This window comes from Oenanthe melanoleuca, chromosome 3, assembly GCF_029582105.1.
Source record: "Oenanthe melanoleuca isolate GR-GAL-2019-014 chromosome 3, OMel1.0, whole genome shotgun sequence".
NCBI lineage: Eukaryota > Metazoa > Chordata > Aves > Passeriformes > Muscicapidae > Oenanthe > Oenanthe melanoleuca.
This window is the reverse complement of record NC_079336.1, coordinates 108293693-108315949: the sequence shown is the minus strand read 5'-3', so window position 1 is coordinate 108315949 and position 22257 is coordinate 108293693. Positions and strand designations below refer to the sequence as shown.

The 22257-nt window shown below is 38.3% G+C and overlaps 1 long non-coding RNA gene across 2 annotated transcripts; it reads left to right on the top strand.

Annotated features, from left to right (window-relative positions):
- The first annotated feature begins 105 nt into the window (after positions 1-105).
- Positions 106-21775, top strand: LOC130251350 (uncharacterized). 2 transcript variants are annotated; one of them, XR_008840131.1, is made up of 5 exons: positions 114-305; positions 3676-3807; positions 10401-10510; positions 12473-12612; positions 21174-21775. It is a non-coding gene; the product is annotated as an uncharacterized LOC130251350 (long non-coding RNA). The 2 variants fall into 2 exon arrangements; XR_008840132.1 differs by lacking the exon at positions 3676-3807 and having other exon boundaries at positions 106-305.
- The last annotated feature ends 482 nt before the right edge of the window (positions 21776-22257 follow it).

Here is a 22257-nt window from a genome sequence, read left to right as displayed (position 1 = left end):
CGCCTCGAGCGGCCATTGGCCCCGCGCTGCGTGGGCGGGCGGGCATGCGGACGCGGCGGAGAACTGCGGCCCCGCCCCGCCCCGCCCCGCCGGCCGTGGCTCCGGGAGGTGGCTCCGGGTCCTGCTGCCCGGCGCTGCCGCCGCCGGTGGGGCGGGGAAACCCTGCAGCCCCCGCCGCTGGGGGAAGGAAAAGCTCAGCCGTGGGTAGAGAGGCAGGATGTGCCTGCCCTCCTGCGGACCGTTACCGTCGGCTTGGCCTGAGGTGGCTCGAATCTACCATTAGTAAATTCTGGGATGACACCTAGGTGGGTGGGAATGTTGTTCTGCTGGAGGGTGGGAAGGCGCTACAGAGGGATCTCAGACAGACTGGACTGATGGGCCGAGACCGAGAGTATGAGGTTCGGCAAGGGAGTTCTACACTTTGGCCAGAACAGACCCGTTCGTGATGAAAGGTGGAGGATGAGTGGCCGGAAATTGGCTCTATCAGAAGGACTGGGGGTGGTAGTCACCAGCAGCTGAACATGTGCCAGCATGTGCCCAGGGGGCCAAGACGGCCTCTGGTATCAGGAATAGTGTGGCCAGGAGGACCAGGGAAGTAATTCTCCCTTCCCCTGTACTTGGCACTGATGAAGCTGCACCTCGACTGCTGTGCCCAGTTCTGGGCCCCAGTTGAGGAAGGACATGGAGGTGCTGGAGTGAGTCCAGAGCAGGGCAGTGAAACTGGTGAAGGGTCTAGGAAACAATTCTTGCAAGGAGCAGCTGATGGAGCTAGGGCTGTTCCTCCTGGAGAAGAGGATTCTCAGAGGTGACCTTCTACAACTCCCTGAAAGTAGACTGTAGCCAAATGGGGGTCAATCTCTTCTTCCAGCCAAACAGCGACAAGATGAGAGGAAATTGCATGAAGCTGCTCCAGAGGAGGTTTAGGTTGGACATCAGGAGGACTTTCTTCACAGGAAAAGTGGTTCTACATTAGAATGGGCTGCCCAGGGAGTCACAGTCCCTATAGATGTTTAAGGAAAGTCTGCTTGTGGCACTTAGTGCTGGGGTCTAGTTGACATGTTCATCATAGGTTGGACTTAATGATCTCAGAGGAGTTTTACAATCTAATTGAGTCTGTGATTCTGTGAAACCCAGCAGACATAAGCCATTTCATCAGTGAGGTAGCTGGTGCTGGTGAAGATAGGCTTACAGAAGCTAAATTACGCAGATAAGAAGTTAACATGGGGTTCCTGAGGAACTGTGATATTACATCATTATTTTAAGCAATATAAATGCAAACATGTATATGTTATATACATATATACGTTACATACCAATGTGGGCATTTCCTCCCTGAGCATCTAAAAATAAATGTACAAACATATCTATTGAGCATATAGGGTGAAGGAGCGAACTACTCTTCTTGTCTTTTGCCTGGCTTTTGTTTAATTGATTTAGAGTACTTTGGAATCATACTTAATTTGTAACATGTAAGCAGTGGGTTTCAGGCTTGGATCAGGAGTAAGAAGTTTTGAAGTCACTAAAGATTGATTCTCTGAGCCATGAAACCTTTTCTTTTCACTGGAGGCCTCAGGCGAACAATATGTTTTTTCACTTCTTCATTCTCATGTGTGTAATTAAAGCCAATAGAGGACTTTTCAACAAGGAAAAAAAATTAGGTACTATGTATTAAACAGAAAAACTGTATTATATAGTTGGCAAATTTATAGCAAGCACATAAAGTTGTGGCATTTGAGTACTTAACTTATTTATGCCTGGCCTGTAAAATACAAAGTGAACTTTAAAATATAAAGAGGACTGAAAAATTGGGTCAAGAATTAGGCTTCAAAATCCATCATAGACATTGCTACTGCCTTGTAATCATACCAATGTGTGTAGATCTCTGCATCAGCACCAAGTGTGGCAATGCTGTGCATGATATTTTTGATTGCTGGTTTGCAATATAGTAATTAAAAAATGGCTTCTGTGGACTCCATGCAATAGGCACTGTGCTTATTTACAGTTGAAATAGATAATGAGAAGAAACTTTTTACAGTAGCAGTAGATACATCATGGGGGAATGCAAAACACTGAAATTGACACACTTACTAGAAAGTATTCCTAAACCTTAATGTCTCCTATCACTTTCCAGCGACCTCTTAGCAGCTGGGTATTGTACAGTGGTCTGTCTACCTTTGTATTTCTTTCTGTTAACAGGCATAATCTGAAATACTGTCATCGGTAATTAAAATTAAGTAACATCTGTCATATTCACTGAGTGTTACAAATTTTGCAGTGCCTTCTTTGATTTCTTTCTTTCTCTGAGCTTATTGTTCACTAATCCTATTCATAAAATGTGAATATTTGCCATAGGTCTTTCACACATTTGTGAGGTTTTACTCATGCAGTAAAAGCATTTTGAGGAAAAAATAGGAGTATGTTTAACATGTATTTCGTTCTGCATGGAAGATCTTGTTGCATTAATTTCAGCCTATGTGAAGTTGTGTTAGCAAGAGCTGGCAAAAAACTAAATAAAATATGCATGCACAGATAAGCTGAACAGGTTCATAATGGGAAAGAAATCCCACTTTCCTAACGAATAAAAGTGTGTGTATGTCACTGCAGGTTAAGAATTCAACTCTGAGCTGATACTGTTTATTAAGTTAAGGAATGTAGTGTTAGAAGCCCGTGATGTTGCAGGGTTTCTCTGTGGAGCTGTAGCCTCAAGGAGGAGGGAGTTTGCATTCCCTTGGTGTGGTATGAGCAGCTGGATCAATGGCTAATTATGGTGAGGCTGTGTTCCAGGGACTTGCAGCAAAGTCCTAGTGCTGCAGTTGTGAGTCCTACTTTCAAATCAAAAGGGATAAATAATGGAGGAGATTGAATGAATAATAAAGTTAGTTCAGTTTTTAATAGTAGTACAAACTGCCTGAGAACTTTTCACTTTATTTTATGAAACAAAATCAAAAATGAAATTAAGTAAATGTGGCAGATCTGAGAAGTTTCCTAAGAATTTCCCACTGGTATAATGAATTCATTGAAAATAAGGCTGAAAAAGGCTCATTTTTAAAGTTCTTTGAACACAGAGCTTTAAAGTGAGGATTTTATCTTGGACAGAGTATGTCTCATTAGTGAGTTTTTCAGAATATTGAATGTGTCGCATCCATATAACAAAGAAAGGGAACTGACTATGTTATAGTTCATCTTTCATTCTTGTTACGGCTGGGGAAAAGTTTTTCATTTTCAATGAAAATATCAAGATTTATGAGACCATGGAAATTATTATAAATAATGAAATTAATTTGGAAAATGCTGCTTTTTTTTCTAGTCGGTTTTTAAATGCTGTGTGATATTTTCAAAGTGAGCTGTCTTGGGCTTTTTTGTTCCCAAAGTACATTTTCATTTTGAAATTAATTTCTTTTTAACCACTGAAAATGAAGGAAGCAAACCACACACACACACGCTCATAATTTATCTCCAATGAAAACACGTATCTATGCATTTTGGTCACACGAGAGCAGGTGAAGAAGCAAATTCTCCAAGCCATATTTTTATTGGTTAATTTGTTTTAAAAATGGTATGGGTACAAACTCTAAACCTCAGTACAGTTATGTGGTACTTTAAAGCACATTTTCTCCTAAGGAAGGAGCAGTTAATTAATGTGTATGTAGCTATATGTCTCATGTATGTCTGCAGAGGGAGGCTCAGCAATGCTCGGAAATTGCATATGGACACTGAGGGATGTAACTCAGGGAACCTGATATCTTCTAGCCAGCTTTGCCCCTTCAGAGCCAGCTTGGGAGTATCTCTGCTGCACTGCCTCACCTGGTATGTCTGGTTTCATAGGAGATAATAGTACTTACTGCAGCCTGGATTGTCCTGGGGAAAACTTTGGAGTCATTTGGTACAGCACTGAGGGAAACTATATAAAGCAGAGGAGAGAATTTCGATTCTTAATATAAGCTGTGTTTTTAAATGCATCTTGAGCCCTGTGGGCCTAAACAAAAATAAACTAAGACACCTTTATAAAATTTAACTATGCAAGTACAATACTTTTCACCTTTTCTCATCCCAGTAATCCTGCTTATCCACATAGAGTCTTAAAAAGCCTTGGAATGTTTACTAAAATAGAGCACTGTGTGATAGCAGAATATATGAGTTAACAAGAAGAGATTTGTGGTTTGTTGCTGGTTTTGGGACCTTAGGAAAAACTGAGAGAATATCTGAAATGTTAACTTAATGGACAATAATTTTTTCCATCCATAGGGGAACACAGGCATCGTGTGTGTATTTTTGCTTTTATTAATAGCATTTTGATGGTACAGTTATAAAGCTTGTCCTTGGCTTGCCTTGAAATATCATACTGACTTCACTTATTACAGAATGTTACTTTAATTTTCCAAGGTGAAGTGCTCGCAGAGCAGAAATCGCTGAGGAGAAAAATATGGCCAAAACAGTTACATACACCTTTAATTTTAAAGTGCTGTCCAGAAAGGTTTGCAGAAATTTTTGCAGATGCATAAATTGACCTAGACAGTAAATGATACATGACCTTAAAAATATCTGAAGTAGCCTTGCTTGGGAATTTTTAGTAGAGAGTTATTAAATGTCAGAGTAATTTACAAAAGACTAGTTTATACTTCTGCATTCTCTTTTCCTCTTTCTCTCTGCCATGCCATACAAGAACCATAGAGATATATTTTACATATATCTCTTTCTTTTTTTCCCCCTCTTCTTATCATAGAGCTTCATCTTAATTTATTTATCATACTCAGAAAATCTCATCAAACGTGGGACTAAAATGTAGCTCACAAAGACCTGATCCAGCAGACCACTTAAGTACCTGCATAACTTCATTGCAATGACATTTTCCATTGCTCATTAACTGGAATTTAAAAAAAATTTCCATTGCTTGGTGTCTGGGCATTTAGAGGAAATTGTCAGCCAAAATGGCTGAGCCATTTAGAAGAATTAAGTCAGGCAATGAACAGACTACAAGTTGCGGAGGTCTTAGGAAGCCCTAGAGGTTCAGACCCCTGGGGATAGCCACTGGGAGGGCCTTCCAAGTATTTATTATAGTGTAGGCTTAATTCCACAGCTATTGTCCAGTGATCAGAGTGAAATGCATTCAGGAGAGGAGTCAGGGTTGTGCAAGACAGCCAGGACTTATGCCTTAGCTGGGCCAGTCAGCTTCAGTGTACTGCTGTCTGTAGACAGCTCAACAGCTTCTTCTGGAACAGGTATGATCACCTGGGCTCATCAGTGTTTTGCTGGCTCACACCAGGGAGGCTTGCACTGAGGAATGACCAGGAAGAGTCTTGATCTTCAGGCAATCATCACCCATCCACTCAGTTATTTGCTGTGTCTCTCCTTGTGCCAAGGAGCTTTCAGAGCTTCTCACTGTTTTTCACCCATGTCCATACTATTATTGTTTGCTGTGGCATGGAGGATGTGCTCTCCCAGCTGACATGCACCCTCTGCTATCTTATTGTTAATATATGAAAAGAAGATATAAACAAGTATCAAAAACTGTTCATAGAAATTACGGCAGCAAGATTTCCCTTACCCTTTCACTTTCCCTAAATCTGTTGATCCTGCTGTATTATACCTCCAGGCTATATAAAGTGAGAAACAGGTTTTCTGTTCTGTTCTCTTAGTTTCTGGTTTTTTTTTATCCCTTATATGAAAACAAGTTAGAGAGTTCTTTAAAGAACAGGAAAGAATAGTTTTCTGGCTTGTTTGGAAAACCTGACAAATATTGGTCTGCTATATACCTGTAGATTTTTTTTATCAGTGACAAAAACTGAGCTGTATCTCAGACCTCAACTTGCTAAAACTCTCCCATGCTACAGTTTAAATTACTGAAGTATTTTGTCAGCTACTAAACATAAAGCAGTGGATGATCAGAGGGGAGAGGTTTTTGATCACAAATTCTGGAGAAGAAAATATGCACTGCTTATTTATTTAAAGCAAGTTTAGCTTTTGATGATACAACTGTTCCAGGAGAATGTTTAGCCTAAATAGTTTACTAAAAAATCAGTGATCAAACTAGTATGAAATTCTCTAAACACAGTCATTCTCTGTGTTTCTCCAATATACTCAGCAATTTTTAGATAGACTATTTTAGTGTCAAGGTTCATAGCTTGTGATTGAGAAAACAATTTCTGTTACCAAAGTGCCTTTTTTGAGGCTTTCATTTTATAGACTCTATGCATTATCCTTTGAGCCTGTAATCCATTAATTACAAGCCACAGTTTACATGGAAATGCTTAACAGTGAAGTCTCCCTATTCCATGTGTGTGTTTGTGTCTCTTATTATACAACATAAACTGCTGCTGGCTTTAATGTTGAAATGATTAGAAGTTACCCTCTCCCAAGAGCAATTTTGTAATCACTGTAAAATGTTTCGAAGTCTATGACTGGTTCCTCATGATCCCACAGATGCCCTGACTGCCATTATTAGTTGTTTTGGTGACAAGACCAAGCTTGGACTGGATATGGAGGTTTGACTTGGAATTTTAGAGCCCTGGTTTCAGGAATGAGGCCATAGAAAAATTTATGCTTCTGATGTCTCACTTGTTTTTTGGTGGAAGAATTTCTTTCTCTGGAATAATTGATTCCTCAAGCATTCCTTGAGGAATGGCACCTTCCTTAAAGCAGGATTGAGTTCTGGGCCCAGTGTCCCTTCCAGCTTTATATGCCATGGTTTGGTGGTCTGAATTCGTAGAGAGAGCAAACCAGTGCCCAGATAAGAATTAGACACCCTTTTGATTATTAATTTTTTCATTTATTTTCAGATGGCTTTTCCTTTTGTCGTGTTGTTCACACATAATGCCTCTGACTCTTCCTATGTCACACTACATCTTTTGCAATAATTCTCTGTGCTGTTCTGTCCCTCTGGATTTTACAGCCATGGATCAGAAAGGAAGTGCAAGCTCTAGCAGAAATAATAAATCCACTGCAGGTCTTGAAGGTACTAATTTCTGCAAAACAAAATACTGCCTCAATTTTGTTACGGGCTAGAAGAGGTGATCAAAGTGAAATACAGTCATTGTGGAATTGGTTTGCAAAGCCTGCTTCTAAACCATTACACACTTTTTCTAGATTTTTTTTGCAGTTTATGCTGCCTAGCCTGTAACACTGCACCCCATGCAGCTCTTGCGCAGTTCAAGGATTGTTCCCGAATGTGGCCTGTCTCATGAGAAGGACAGAGAAGCTGTGTTTGCTTGGCAAAGGGGTCACTGGGTATTACGAATCTGGATAATATGTTATGGATCTGTGAAGGGCTGCACTTTGTGGGTGATGCAGAGAGCCATCCACACAGTTGATGCACCGGGGTGCTGGGAATCATGGTCATCTCTCAGTTGCCAAGTTGCCTAGTGTGCCCAGAAGTCTGGGGTATATGTCCTGTGACTCCAACCGGAAGGTTGAGGTGGCTGGTCTTTGCTGGAGTAATATGATATTTTAAAAAACATGTTAGGAACTGTCCTATAATAGCAGGTATTTTTAATCTGTGCAATCTATCTAATTAGGTTCAACCATACCCCATTCCTTGTCTGATTGCCTGAGCATTTCCGCTTTACCAGTGAGGTTTATTCAATAAGGTGTCCTATAATGCTATTTCCTTCCTTGAGAGTATATGTTATAATCACCAACACAGACTTAAGGATCCCTCTATTTTTTTTTTTTTCTTATTTTGACATCCTCTGTCTCCATAGTAAAGCCCTGTGCTTTATTAGGAGTAACCTTGCTAAGGAGAAACCTAGGTGAGACTTTGGATCGCATGAGTTTTATTTTTAAGTACCTAGAATATTCCTAAGAGACACAGCAAGTATAGAGCAAGCTCAATATAGATATAATCTCTATAAATTTAATACAAGCTGGTTAAATTGTGGATTCAAATAGTTAACAAGATTAGAAATAATAAGAAATTAATACGGTTGCACAGGCAGCTGACTTGCTGCTACTGTCATTTCCTTTTGGCTTTGGTCATGGGGATAACAAGGTAAGAAATAACTGTTTCCTTTTATTGATTGGTTTGATATTTGAAATAAAGATGATTTTTTTTTGCCTGAGAAAGTATTTTATAACTTAATATTCTGTTAATTAGAATGAATGTCTTCCTGAGCCTTATTTTCTTGTTCATTTAATCTAATTAGCTGATTAATTTTTAATTGCCTACTGAGACATCTACCATATTGTGATTTGTGTTTTACGTTTGCATTTGGGAAACAATGATATGCCTAAAATTACTCAAAAATGTTGTACTGAGGTATTTCTGCAAGGGATAATTGCAAATTATGATTTCATCCAGCTTCCCAATTTTAGCACAATTAATTTTGAGTTAGTACTCATTAATCAAAAAGGTTTTCACAGTGTGAAGTAGTAAGAAGGTGTTTCAGTTAGGGAAGCTTCATGGTAGAGGGTCTGTGATTTGGTCGTCAAATGGAAAATAAATCTCTTGGCTGTTCATGGACTGCAGTGAGCGCTTCCCAACTTAAAACATTTATTCTTTTTCTCCTCAGTATTGTTCTGAGATTCTTAGAATGACTGTATTAATAAGCTTAGAAGTATGAAGTTCTAATAAGGCCAAGTGCTGATTAAAACTTATTTTCTGGTGACAGAAAATAAATCATAGTTATTGGCAAGTTATTTCAAGTTATTCCCTAAATGTTTAAAATTTGCCCCTTATTTTTAGACTGAATTTGTCTTGCTATAACTTCTAGCCCTTTGATCTTGTTTTTTCTTTGCCTGCTAGATTGAAAAGCCCTCTATTATCAATTTTTGGTTCCTTGTGGGAAGCACTTGTAGCCTGTGATCAAATAATTCTTTAACTTTTGCTTTGATAAGTTAATTGATTGAGTGCCTTGAGTCTCTTGTAGTAAGACATGTTTCCTAATACCGTGATTGTTCCCCTGGCTTCCTCATAATTTATGGAATTTTTCATAGTCTTTCTTAAAACGACACCAGGAACACAGTGAAATTACTAGTCATTTCACTGATGCAAAATAAGATAACAAAACCTTCCTACTCCTATTTATTATTGTTCATACATCTGATGAGTATAGTAGCTTTTTGTTACTCTAAAAATTCAGTCCTCTTTGTAGTACTCTAAAAATTCATAGTAATCTGGTTACTTGTCATGCCTTGTGTTCCCAAAACCTTGCCTCCTCTTTGGGATCTCTTTTTTCCAGAGTCAAGTCTTCCCTCATTAAATATGTCTCATTCCTTGATCCATGGCCTTCCTGTTAGCTATACTGAGGTACATAATGTCTGGTTATGCTCACCTAATCCAACTGTCTTCTCCATTATTTTCCATTTTCTAATCATCTTCCCATATTGTGAAAATATGATTTTTTTAAACAAAAGTGAAAAATAGTCTCGGAAGCAAGAGCCAGTTCCAATACCAGTGCCTTGTTCCCCTGGGTTACAGATATCCGCCACATAGATTTTAAATAGTTTAGGATACCATTCTGATTCACTGTTTCTCATTTTAGCCATCCAAAACTTAGTTTCTAATGATTGCTAGTTTTCTAAGCTCTTACTAGTCAACCGAGAGAGGTGGAGACCTTCACAGAAAGATGTAGTGGACTTACATCAAAAACCATAAGTCACTTTTTGACAGTGTCTTTTTCTTTTCATAGACTATAATTGGAACACAGAGAAGTTAAGACAAGCTGCCAAACTTTTAGACAGCTATAATTACTGTGGATGAATCCCATCTCTTATGCTGTTTAGCTTTTCAGTCAAACTCTAGTGTGGTGCAAAGCCAGTTCTCCTACAGGCATCTATCAAGATGGTTTCCTTTAGCAGTCCCATTTGTAATCACATCAGAAAATGGTATCAATTTAGCTTGACAAAATCTGCTTTCCAGAAACCCATGTGGATCAGCTTTGATTTGATTATTGCTTTTAGTTCTCTATCAGGTTAGTTATCATTTATATGCCTCTTTTGCTTTTTTTATCAGATCCTTTTATCAAATCCCTACTTTTTTTTGCTTTAATATTGACACACATCCAAACTGTGAAAAATCTGGGGCTCTGAGGTCTTAGTTTTTTTTATTTGCTTCCACCCCATCTACATCAGATGGACTTTTCTCTGAGGTACTCCTTCAATCCTTGATCAGACACCAGGAGGTCTCTGGATGACAGAGCCATTTCCGATAAGGTGTCCTTTCCATACAGCTTGTCCATATGGTTAAGTCCTGCAACCTGCACAATGGAGGTAATGGTTTTTGGTTTATTTTAGTTATTTTTTGTTTTGATTTGGTTTTTTATTTTGGTTTGTTTTTAGTTTTGCTTTTTCTCTTTTTTAGGGCTTAAAGTGAAACATTTCACTAATATATTAGATTGTGTGTTTCTCTTTCCAAATATGCATTTTTTTGATTTTTCTTCATCTTCCTTATTTATTTTTCTTTGTAGAATAGAGATGTCTGGAATAAAACAGACAGACCAAGGTGGTCTGTTGCCCTCTGACTGCAAAAAGGCTTACTAGGCTGAAGGGAAAGCTGCAATCTTGTACTTTTTGCATGGTAAGAGATGAAAACCAACCAATCTTTTTTTTATTTAATATTGTTGCATAAGCAGAATGCTCTGGAATAAGGAGTTTTGCCTTCAAATTAAAAGCATGCTTGCAGAGCAAAAGCAATAGGAGAAAATGTACATAGTGGTGTTTTCCTGATATGGAGACTCCCTGAAACTCAAAACTGCCTGACAGACAAGAGATACTCTTGCAAGAGTGTTCACTCAAGTCAGTGTTGTCTTGGAAACTAATGGTGGCAATTGAAATACTAAAATGTTAATCTACGTGGTACCAGAGTGATGAGCTGTGAAGGCAAGTCATTGCTATCCTGTTCAGCCATATCCCTCTGAGTAGCTCCTCAAAGGACAGAGGGTCTTATATTTCATTCCAGTCACTCCTGTTCATCTCTTGGAGAGATGTTGCCATGTGTAGAAGTGGATCCTTTCACAGGATGCGTCAGGATATCTTGTACTTAACAGGTGGTGGACTGCAATGTCAACAATTAGAGGAATAATTTATTTTCTGTAAAGATGGATTAGAAAAATAGTTCAATTATATGTCCTTCTTTCTGGGTATCCAAGGACAGGTTTTGATGAGAGGACAATGTTGTGTTACCTGGTAATGATATTTCACACTGCCTAATTCTGAGCCTTCTGATAAGTGTCAGGGATCCACTTAATGTCTAGTGAAACCACCCACTGTTGGAAGTTAATTCACCTCAGTTGGAAGTGTCTGGAATTTTCTTTCTTCTCTTTCCTTAGTCTTATCACATCCTTCTTTTTTTTGCTATTGTCCGCTATTTCTTCCTCTGCATCAGAAGCAAACATAATAGTTTTGCAGGGGAAAGACTACCAAATGGGCCAGTTGGAGAGTTTCAGTTCATTAAGAGTCTGAGGATGTTGGTGTTTTTAAATTCCTACTTTACCAGACTAGTGTCATGTAGGACGTTTTGAGAGAATATTTTCCAAAATGCAGTTTTGTAGTCCAGAACTAATATCTTGCAACACTGCAAGTGCTTCACAGCACTGAATAGTTACTGCTCCAACATCTCCTACATCATCTTGAAAGAATATTGCACTGAAGCCATTTCAGATCTTTGGGACAAATCACACTTAGGCTCATTATAGGAGTTACCTAACCAGCACTGAGTTGTATTTCATCGTGAAGGTATTTACATGATTACTTCTTGGGAGGTGTTCATCCAAATGTAAATTACTCTGCCTCAGAACAGATTTTAGCTGGTGCTGACAGCTTGGATGACTGGCACATTGTCATTTTCATAACACACCTTAAAGGAAGGTGCCAAAAGAACCTAAGTGGCATTGGTGCAGAGTAAAAATTTCCAGTAAAACTTTGTCTCAGGGTATATTGGTTGGTTTCAGTTAATATCTGGGATAAAACAGATTAAAAACTATACTTTTTCTTTCACACTATTCATGTGAAAGCAGTATATGCTGCCATGGTAGCACAAAACTATGTGGTTTATGCTTCTTCTAATGCATACTCATCCTCTTTTCAGGTGTGCCTGAACTACTCCAGCTGTGTTAATGTCATGAAAACAGTTTATTTTCTCTCCTAGCTATTTTGTTAGAGGTTTTGTGGGGTGAAACTTCTGTACTCTTGTGGATATTTTGCCCAAATTTCCCAAAGAATATAAGGGATACACAGTCACTCCATGTGCCAAACAGTCAGTTGTATTCCTCTCTCTGTTGACCAGTTGCAACAAAATTCAGTGTAAATAAAAATATTTCTGAAATTAAATTCCTACTAGTATTAGGAAAAGTGATGGTTCAAAAGAGCAGACAGATCCAATTTACTACTACCATTCCTCTGGACAAGAGAATTGCTGCACTAGAGTGATGCTACATGAGCTCCAGAGTTAACACATTACTAAGCACATCTCAAATGCACTTTATTAGACAGAATATAATCCAGACATTATCAAAGTGAATGATACTTTGTGAGTTTACAGCTCAGGAAATGGAGAGAAGCTGCTTTCCTTCTGCTCACAAGAGAAATCCTTTTGAAAAGAATGCTGGTTCCAACCTCTGCTCTGGATGTGTGCTGCATGTGATTTCATCCCATTAGCTGTGATGGTCACCATTCGGTCCTGTAAGTGATGACATGATGTAATGGGGGAAAAGGTTGTTTCCAGTGCTATCAGTATAAATCTTTCTGTGAACACTTGACCAAGAACACACATTTTGCAATTATGTCAGTCTAAAGAAACCAGCTATTTCCCCACAGTACTGTAGAATGGTTTTGTTTATTTTTTTTTTCTGGCAAGAGATGTGAAGAATTTGCCATCTCTATATGTTATAATGATTTTTAGTGCTGGAATGGTTCATATCCAGGTTTTTAAAACAGGAGGCATGTAGCCCAAAGTTTTGTTTGTTTCATTTATTTAGCATAGCATGGTTAGGTCCTGGAACTAGCTTATATGAGGTCATTACCCATTGATTAAATAGTGTGATGAAAAGAGCATGATAATACACTGCTGGGAGATTATTGCCAGATACTTTGCAAACAAAGCTGCTGAAAGGGGAGCAGTTGTGAGACCTTCAGTGTGGTGTGTAATTAGCAAACGAGTAGGAATTAAAATAAAGGATACATGACATGATATAGTGATTATGTGCAGATAAGTAATGTTTTGAATACTCCCTTTTGGTATCTCTAATGAGAATATGTCTTAGTACAGGAAATGTCTGCTGGGACTACACTATCCAGAACCTTAAACAAGCTGTGCAGTAAGTTGTCCCCAACAGTGATAAAAAAGCATTGATGGAATGCTGTGGATCTGCCTCTTGAAAATTTTGTCTCTTTTCTTTGAAAAACAACCTACTGGTATAACAAGTGTTAGAAAAAAGACAGTACATCAATGCTTTTTCTTTGGGATGGAGCACCATTCCTTTAAAAAACTCCAGACCATCTTTTGGGGGACAACAACTGGATTTGAACAAGATAGCTTTTGAGTGGGAAACATCAGCCACTACAACATGAAAGGGTTGTCTAAACCTGGGATGTACAGGCAGTACCAAACTTGTTATTCTTGCACTCAGCCTAACCTCCCCTCTGTCCCTTTGAGGAGCACAAATACTTACATGTTCCTGAGTTAAATCAGGGTGTCTGATTTATTCTGTGTGTTTCACCTCAGCAACCCTTTCAGGCCTACAAATCCCAACAGATCACATGCTTTTCAGTCAGCATCTCAGTTGCCTAAAGGGGAATTAAATGGAAATTTTCAGAATAAGGCACAGACCAACTTTAGGGAGAGAGAGATGGATAAAGCTTGGCAGACATATTTCTGGCCATTTCTTTGCCCAGTTTCAAAATCCTTTCAGTCATGAAATTCATCACAAGAGAAAGAAAATTTCCAAAATAATATTAGTACAATTCTTCAGAGCTATGGTGTTACCCATGGTATTATAGATATGGGAGGGATAGTTCCTGTCTCAGTGTCTATCAAAAAATCTTAAGCTGCACATTAAATAGACAAGTTAAATAGCCACAGCAGCAGCAACAGTGGGAGAGAAGAGGACACCAGGGAATAAAAATGGAGGGGAGAGGGAGAGGGAGAGGGAGAGGGAGAGGGAGAGGGAGAGGGAGAGGAGAGGAGGGCTTTTGTGGGGGAACGCATCCACTCAAGGCAGAAGGGTTGAAGCTGCCATGGTGAGAGCAAAGTAAATGGGGAATACTCTGTCTGGCTCTATTAACCTTAATTTTAATTCCTCTTTTCCATTTTTCAGCTTAAGTAAGCAAGCATATAGCCATGTTTATATAATAGCTGGAGTAATGAAGATGGAATATACCAATTTGGGGCTAATTCTTGCCCTCAGGAGAGCATAGGCACTGCAGCTGTGGCCAGCCCCTACCAAAAAGGAGTGGTGAGGAGAACAGCTCCTTGTATCTGACTTCCCATTACATCCTCACCAGGGACCACCATAGTCTAGCCTTTAGAATAAATAGATTAGGTTAATTTTCCATCTGTAGAGTTGGTTTAGGAGCTCTCAGCAGTGGTTCAGTTGTGCTCCCACTGAAGCTAATGAAGTGATTTCCTTGAGAACAGCTGGATCCAAAAAGCACATTTATAACCTTTCTCAGATATTGGAGTTTGTGTGTTGGGACTATCTTTTGTTCTCTTCTTATTTGGTATCTTCACCTTCCAGATCATAACAGGCAAGGGTTTCCGCAACCTTATCACAGTGCTGTTACATACTTACAGCCATACTATCCCTTGATTTGGGGGCGTGGGAGAAACATGCAGCATGCCACATTTGACCACATCCTCTGAAACTGAGGTTGTGGTTGAGCTAATTATTTTCATGTCTGGAAGAGAACAGGCAATGGTGCCTAAAGAGTGGGAAGATACGTGTCTGTGTGAGCCTGTGTTTGTGTGGTTATACCATCTGGGAAGAGCAGAGCCACATATACTTCCCCTTGGCTTTTATTTATGTGCAAATCCTCAGTAAACATGCAAATGGTGAAGTCTCATTTCTCTGCTCAAGTCCTGCATTTGTCTAAGAGTTGGAGTGCTGGGGACTGCATCTCGCTGCAGAAACCCTGCCCTCTGGAATTCCTGTTCTTCGTTCCTCAACAGACGCTTTTTGCTTCTGTGGGCAGGGGGGAAGTTGCCCTTCCTCTGCATTTCTTGTTTTTGTTACACAAGCAGTATGAGGTACCCTTTATTTATAATCTGAACGTTAGGGATGTTGGGCCAATCTGGTGCTTCCAGCTGGCTGAACGCTTCCTAGAGCTTTGGATGCCAGATATAACGTAATTTATTGTGGAAAACAGCAGGGGAAATACACTTCTCGCTATCAAAGGTTAATGTAGAATATCAGCAGCTCTTCAGCAAGGGTACATGTACTGTTGGATAGTTTGTGATTATGTGTCTTTTATTAAAATAGAAAAACAAATTGCTTTCCTTTTCGATGCTGCTGTGTAGCCCCTTCTCTTTTCCCTCCTTTCCCTCAGTTATTTTAACTCCTTCATTGTATTTTGCAGCTTTCACAAGTTCCTCAGGGAGAAAAAAATCAATTGTAGTTTGTTTGTTTGGCATGAAACTGAGCAAAAAAAGGGGGATTTTTTTCTTTTGGCTTTGTATTAACTAAAACACTTGTTTCTGTGCCAAGGCAGAGCAAAACTGCTGAGTTAACCAAGGCTATAAATTGAACTGATCTTTTTACCACTAGAAAATATTAAAGCATCCTTCTGCTACTGATCTGGCACTCGTTGCTGGATCAAGTGCTACTATTAACGGGAAATCAGGAAAGTATATTATCACTCTAGCGCTGTCATTAACAGAGGGTTTCACTGAACTGTAGAGTCAGAAAAGTGATACTGGGAGGACCAGAGAAAAATGGCACACTTCAAGTAAGAGAAGGGAAGCTTCAGACAAAAATCTTGGAGACACATTAAGAGCAAAGGTACCCAGCATGGAGGCAAGTGACTGCTTTTAAAGGGGATGTATTAGGTAAAGTGTCCCATTAGTCTTCAAGTTTAGAGATAAACTGCTGCAGACTTTTCTAATGGGCTCATTTAATCAAATCTAGAAGATCTGAAACCTGCCAAGGCAAGATTGAGTCAGCCTAGAATCTAATGAGTTCATTCTGCACCAAGGAAAACCCCAAAGAGAGATTTTATTGGCAACTTTTTTACTTCCCACTAGAGTAAGTCCCCTGTCCAGGATTCTTTTGCTTAAGAGAGGTTTTTTTAATCATCAGAAATACACAGTAAACTGCAGTGATAGTTCAGTTAAAACAATATAATGAAAACACATAGAATAATAAGTTAGTAAATATTGTGGTTATTTAAGACAAATTTATTACTTACTCTGAGTGTTGCCAGGTCAGTAGGTGAGGGAGCTGCTTTCTTCCTGCAAAGCCATGCTGCATTCATCAGTTCTTTTGCCATTAGAGCCATATGGAACATTCTGTTATAGTTCACAGTCTGGGCTGCATCTGACTTCCATTTTAGGGGATAAAAAAAATGACAAACAATATATAAATTCAGTTTGGTTTGCTTGTCCCTTTCAAAGTTCTCCAGAGACCCGAAATAATCTTTCAGACACCCGTGCAAGGTAAGTGTAGCTATCGAGTTTTATAGATGTGGAAACTGAGGCACAGAGAGGTTAAATAGTGTCATTTGAAAATAAAATGAAGCAACTTGAGTCCACGATCCAAACAGCAGAAGCTCCGAGCTCCTGATTTCCCTAGAAAACAAGGATGCTGAGAATATCCATGCAGCAGGCCCTGAATGCATGTGCTTAAATCTGCTGCAAAGCAAGTGTCCCCAAAGTATGGTTCCCCAGCTTGTGGTCATACCACTAGACCGGAGCACTCATGAGTGATTGTCAAGACCTGCATGCAGTTCCTAGCCATGTTCAGGATTAGAGAATCTGACTTTTTTTACTGTTATTTGCTCCCAACTAATCTGCTCTTAGTCAAGTCTCTTAATTCTATACCTGCATTTTTTGGGGGAGTGAGAAGTCTCCTTAATAATCATGATCAATTTCACAAAAAAACCTCTTTAGCAATATAAAGTATATTTTTGTTTTTGTTTCTTGGGATAGGCTTCCCTCTGAGAATTACTCACCAAGCCACATATTTGCTTTGCTCAGCAATATTCTAGTAGAAATATTTCTTTTTTATTTAGTCTTATGCACAAGTCTGACATTCCCTTGTTGCTACAACACATTTGAGTAAGAGATTGAAGCACCCAGGGAATTCAAGATTATGGCCAGAAAGCAAACAAACAAGCACTGATTTTAACTGTGTTTTTTGGGGAGCTCTGGGTTGGAGTATCAGCACATTCAAGTTTTCAGCATGTCCTGAGCCCTGACTCTGTAAAGCTGGGATTGTTCTGGTGTCTGAAGGCAGCAGCTCCTGTAGGTCACAACAAACATTTCCAACCTGGGGCTCCCAAGAAGCAGGTGTACCTTTGAAACATTGGCTATTTTCACTGAGCACTTATTAGTTTGACTAATACAATTTCTGTCAATTCATAGTCTCAATAAATTAAACAATATTGAGCTACTATTTCACAATTCTTCGAAAGTCATCTATTCCCTAAGCTACAGCAGAAAAGAATATTTCCGCATCTCTCCCCCTAAGTTGTTTTCAAAGAGATTTCAAAAATCATTCATATAATGCGACTTTAGTGCTGTGCAATTTTATCAAAGGACGCTCTTTCCCTGGACTCAGATATGAACATATTTTGCCAATCAGATAAAACTTTTCAAGCTTTTTTTCTAGCAGTATGAGTGGTTAACTTGATCATATTGCACTGTAAATGATTTTCTGCTACAAATCATTTTTTCATAGAATCTCTGTTATGTTGGGTGAACTCTGGAAAGATTATTTGTAAGATTATTTTCAGGAACTTTACAACACAGTGTAGTCCTCAATGAAATGAAAATTACTTAAAAAGGTTTTTCTTTAGTTTAATAAAGAGAATATAAAATGGAAAGGATTGATAGGGAAATATTTAGGTATAGTAATAATTACAGTGTAGTAATAATTTCTTCTGCTATAGTAATATAGCTGAAGAAATACTCTTTAAGCAGAATAATGTCTGTGTACCAGCCCCCTCTCCATTTTAAATTGTATATATTATTTTAGCTGTTAGGAATCTGTCCTTCCACCTTGTGAAAGCTGACAATTTTTACTTACAGCCTGAAGCTAAATACTGCAGTGCCTCAAAATGGAAGATGAAACAGGCCAACAGGTTTTCCTTGTCTTTTGAAAAAAAATGGAGTGTCATTTCTTCTCCCTCCCCCTCATATGTTCCTCCACGTCCCCCGCCCCGCTCCCGCTACATCCTAGTGGTATTAGCAGCTTTTCCTTCAAAAAAGCACTAGATGGTGCCCCTTTTCTTTGAGAGTGACAGAGCTGGATTCCCAAGGGACGTGGTGCCCTGCCGGGAAAAGCGTCGGACACAAAAACTTGGAGTGTCTCCTTGTCCCTTAATATAATTATGAGTCCAATGTAAGTCTCTTTTATGTCTTTCAAGCCTTCAAACCTGAACTAGATCCATCTTTAGAAGACTCTCTTGTTCCTGTTGGAAAATGAGTCATGACTTCAAAGATTCATGGGCAGTAAAATAATTTTTTTAAAAATTATTTTAAATCAAAAAGGAGAAAGAACAGGGTATGTACCTTCCTCCCTGTTTTCCATAGCCCAGCACTGAGACATCAAAGAACATTTGCATTCTTTGCTGAAAACTTTTCAAGTCAATGATCTTTTATTAGATGCTAGCTGGTCAGTCTGACTGATACTAATTTGTTAATTTTTTTATGAACCTTAGCCTTAAACTGACTGAGCACCTGTTTGTAACAAAATAGATACTACCTTTCAATAATTCTTTCAAATAAAGTGCCAAACAGGGAATCTGGCCAAGCCTTTTATTCTGTGTGTTCTGTCAATTTACTCTATATCTTTATCAAAAAAGTTAGTCGTTCCGTGCATCAGATTGTTACCTAGCCTTTGAAATTGGAATGAATAATTGGCTAAAAGGATATTACCTACCTGCATCTGTGTTTCTTTCTGCAAAATAACTGTTTACCTCGTACATGTTATCTTCATATTTTAGGCAGTCATTATATTCTAGAACCTTAACAGAAGAAATGGATAATATGACATTGAAACAAATTCAAAATCAACGACAAATGAGATGTTTGCTTATTAGGAAGGAAAGTTGAGGCAGATTTCTAACCTCTCGTTTGAAAACTCTAAAAATTAACTGAAAAAAGCCGCTTACTTTAATCAGTTTATTTCTTCATTTGAAATGGCATAAAAATAATCATTCTTTGAAGTGACCCAAGATAAATTAGTCCAGGTTTGTAATTTCTTACTATTTTTGTAAATGGTCCTTAGAAAATGAGGTCCATTGGCATCTGGGAACAAAAATTCAACTGGGAAAAGAAGCTCTAATATGAAACAGAAAGAATTATTCCCATGCTCTGGCTGCCCTGTCATATGTCATGACATGTGGCAGGTTGACTGCTCATTAATTCTATTTATATCAGTATGATAATACACCCCACTGAGTACACATGTGTTAAAATATTCATAAATTATGTTTAGTGCAAGTAGATATACATTACATGCCAAAAGAAGACTATTATTTAACGACAAAACTGGTAAACAGTCAAACATGGAAAAGTCTTTTTAATGTTAGTCCAGTACGCTGTGTATCATCAAACTCACACTTAATTGCCTTTACTTGCAGACTCTGTGTCCAGCAATGCAATATCCAATGCACCTTTATTTTTTTTAACAGCTTGCAAAAGAAGCGGCTTTTACTGAAAGTAATTGGAATTTCAGCAATTACTGTAAATGTCATATTATCTTCAAGTAGTAGCTGTAACAATTTGAAATATTTAAAATGAAGCTTTACTTTGACCTGCACATATTTCAAGGTACTTTTACATAGCTTAAAGCTCTTCTCTAAATATTAAAAAATTCAAATGTGAATTATTTTTGAAGGGAAATGCAGTTTAGCCCAAAAATAGTTGGTAGTAAATTTTAGGCAAAAATTAGCCAAAAATAGTTAATCATCCTTGCTCAGGATATTTTATGTTACATATCTCTCTAGCTCTATCAACATTTACATCTATATCTATATATGTTAAACTATTAAAAGGCGTGTTAAAACTTTAAAATAAAAAGTATATTTTACAGGTAGCTAATTTTGCATAGCATGTGAAAATAATCTCAGGATATTAAACCAGATATGTCTGTCTTAAAATCAGTTTGTTCAGCATCAAAATACTCTTTTATGTGCAATCAGTTTTGAATTTCTTCTAGCATTGGATCAGAATTATTAGAATATTTAGACATTCTTTTTTTCTGGCAAGAAATAGTTATGTATTATGTTGAATTCCTTTATTTAAAAATACCTTTTAAATGATGTTTTAAATTTAAAAATGCATTTCAGAACTTCAGAAATTATCACAAATTATCGTGGACTAATGGCACAGATGTTAAAATCCCTGCAAGTTTGAAAATTATTAACAGAAAGTATGAAATAGTACACATTTATTTGCAGTTATTGTGATAACAGTTGTCCTACTAAGTAAGCACAAACCAAGCTGATTTTGATATCCTGTTAGTGCTTCACATTTGGAAAGCAATTTCAAAACTGTTAAAAATAACAAGTGTAATGGGGGCAGAGAGGAGGGAGAAAGGGGTTACTTCATGGTGAAATTTTGAGAAGTTATACAATGAGATTTGGAATTTATATATATTGCAAAAGGCAAATAATTACCCTGTTTCTACTCAGTTTTAAGAGACCTGAACAGGGGCAGGATGACGTGACTGACTCTGAAGCATACATAACTATTCTAATCACAAAACCATGCTAATGCTTCTAGCAGCAGTGAAGCATAGTGACTTCTGATAAAGGATGAAGAGGGGGCACAGGAGCATTATGTTACAAAGTCATCTCTTCCGCAGATTTGATGGAAAAGATGGTTTGCCCAGGTGCTTGTGGGCAAAAATGTCACCCCTTGATTTTGGCTGCTTTGCCAAACTCACCAGCCCAGCTGATGTGGGCTATACAAGTGGTTCACTTTTAACCATCAGTGAAATGGTAAGAAGGAGTTGGGAATTTTCTCTTTCTTCAATAAAAAAGGCTGGCTTGAGGAAACTGAAACTTTTTTTTTTTTTTTGCAGGCAGGTATCAATTTCAAAGAAACTTTCATCAGAAGAGATTTGTCAGCCATCGGATGGAATTTCTGGTCGAGACCAGAAGGAGATGGCAGAGTTGAGGTATCAGGTAGCGCTGAGATCGGTCAGGGCACTCACCTGGAATGTGGAAAATCAAGGTTCAGGCCTGGGGACTTGAACGTGAGATTTACAGAGTGCCCTGAACGCGGCTTTTGAGTTGGTTGCTTGCTGTGCATTTAACTCTTTATGTAAACTGGAGCCCTCCTAGAGCAGGAGATCTTGAGACCTGATGTGTCTCTGATGTGTCGGTCTAGACTAAGACCTGAGGCAGTCTGTGGAAAATGGGAGAGTAGCAAAGCAGGCACCACTGCGTACTTTACTTATCCACCTTTTAAATACTGTCTGTTCATCTCTCATTCTTGTGTATAAAATTCAAAAAGTCTTGGTCCTGGGGAGGAATGGGAGCATTTCTGAAATCTCATAATAGCTTAGCAAAATGTGAAACCTGCTTCTGCCATCCCACCTCTATCCTCTTTGCCATAGAAACAAATTGCAAAAATCCACTGAATTCCTGGGAGCAAACTGTGACTCATGTAAAATGATTTGTCAATTGCTAGAGAATTTACTGGATTTAAGTTTCATTGTAAGTATAAAAATTGCAGTCTCCTAATAGGACAGCTTTTAAAAATAAAACACTTTCTGAATTTTAAGAAACTTTGTAATAATATAAGCAAGGCTTTTAATCTTGGTAGTGTTAGTAGCAAATTATATACAACATCTAATCCTATCAGACGATAACAGTTGTAGTTTTTATCTTCAAAAACAGGTTGTGAGTGCTTGAGGGGAATAACTCTTCTTAGCAAAAGCTAAGTTAATTTTGTGTTGTCTTATGTTGCTGGCAGGGAAGCCTTTCTTTATTTAGTTCATATCTTTTTTCTGTTTTTTTTTTTTCTCTAAAAAAAGAAGTAATTTCACACAGCAGTTTATTTAAATACAGAAAAAAAAAAATCGCATTAGAAAGATCTCTCATTATTAGCTTTCTGAAAGTTTGCTATGCACTTTCATGTAAAACTTGGCCTCAGTACAGAAC